Below are 1,994 nucleotides of genomic sequence, written 5' to 3' on the forward strand. Positions count from 1 at the left end.
ACACAACGATTGTTATATTCAGGTGATTATACACTAATGAAAACATACCTATGAATATTATATTCCATTGCTGCCAATAGATCCTTCTAAATGTTACACACTGGACCTTTAATCGCTAAAAAAACACCATAAAGAAAAGTGTATTCATGAGGAGTTCTGCTGAAGTTTCCAAAAAACAAAAACGTTTGGGCTCGGAGACAGAAAGCTTTGTGTTATAGGGCTGTGAAGTTTGAGAGACATGGGCGGCTTTAACAAAAGATGCTATCCTGTTGCATTATGGGAAATGTAGGTAAGAACTACGTAGTAGTTAAGTGTTTATGGATCTTGTCCCCCACCACGACCCAAAAGTCAGTAAACCTTGGCATTCTTTCTTTAATCTGTCTTAAGTGAGTCCCCCAACTTTATGGAAGTGCAATACTAAATACCTGGGGCACCCTGTAGCTCACCTGGTGGAGCTGGCACCCCATGTACCAGGGCTGGGTCCTTGCTGCGGGAGCCATGGGTTTGGGTCTTTTGCTGTGTGTCGTCCCTCTCTCTCCCCCTTTCCTGTCTGTCCAATAAAGGCAAAATGCCCACCTTCACCCCCCCCAAAAAAATGCTGCAATACCCTTTTAAGTAACCTAGAGAACTAAAAGAGAGTACATGTACTACACAGTTGGTGTGTTTTTCTGCCACCAGTTACTTAAATGAGAGAAATATGACCATGATCTGCAATGCACTGAACTGTATAGAGTAAATATATAAAAGTATAATACAGAGGCAGGTGGGGGCTGTTTCACTCATCAGAGCATCAACATGGAAATTATTAGAACATGAAATCAGCAAATTCCTCCCAAACTATAATTTAATAAAGGCTGTGTGGTGGGGCTGGTAAAGGATCAGTCTGTATTTCTTCTTCAATTTGGATCCAGGGTCACATATTTAGACTATTTCAGTCCTACAGTTTGCGGGTTTCGGATCATGGAAATCTCCGACATTTTGCTCAGCAACTGACAGACAAGATCTGCTCACTTTATCAGACGGACTTAGAGATAAAAAGCGCCCTGTCCTCCATCCATTGCTCCCCTCACTCTGCTGACTCTAGAGATAGATGCGGGTCCGTGGAGATGGGGATCGTTCTTGCCGCACCGCCGACTGTTGACGTGAATCGGATTGCACGTTTCGGTGGTGTAGGTCACCTCTTTGAACGCACCTGATCCGCCATATTAAAAACGTAATCATCACTTCATCCGACTTTTTTTTTTGCCTCCCTGAGTGAGAACATGATTCTCCTTCCCGTGTGATATTTGTCCTTGTGACTCATAACTGTAGCCAGTGTGGTGAGTTTACAGCCGCACCTGAAGGTATATAAGGTATGTCATTTTTAGATCATTAGATATTAGCGTCCTGCCACTCCTACAAGGACCTATAATGCTGCTGGGGGGGCACTTTACTTTACAACACTCCTATGGATCACTGGTCATGTTGCGGGCCGTTGGGTTTCTTGTGTATGTGTCTGGATGAAATTAGTGAGGAAACGATGTTGCACCGACAGATCTGAGAGCATGAACTCTCTCAACCCGGATCCGTGCTCCTGATTGGACCCGAGCTGTGTACTTCAGTGCAGCTGGTTTGAGCTCTTCCACTAAAGCCTCTCATGATCAAACTGTGTCATTTGTCTGCGGAACTGGGCTCAGTTTACATGGGAGGGATGATATGCGTCGATAAGGTTAAATCAGCTTAATGGAGCAATTTAATTGCCAATGCAACCCCTGATTGCTCCTCCTGCGCTTGCGCGGCGAAAAAAATATATTAGAAAATACGAATGGACGCCGTGAGAGAGGACAATGAATGAGCGAGGTCTCACTCTGCCGCTACTTCCGGTTACAATAAACGTGAGCAAGAGGGACTTCCGACTTAAAGGACCATGCCAACTAGTTAACTGTTTATTACTGATAACCGTTTCCAACACATAACAGTTTTTATTTGTCTGTATTGTACGGTGTTCCTCGAGT

The sequence above is a fragment of the Morone saxatilis genome, unplaced genomic scaffold, assembly GCF_004916995.1.
Source record: "Morone saxatilis isolate NCDOM2014 unplaced genomic scaffold, NCSU_SB_2.0 Contig5, whole genome shotgun sequence".
NCBI classification, from domain to species: Eukaryota; Metazoa; Chordata; class Actinopteri; family Moronidae; genus Morone; species Morone saxatilis.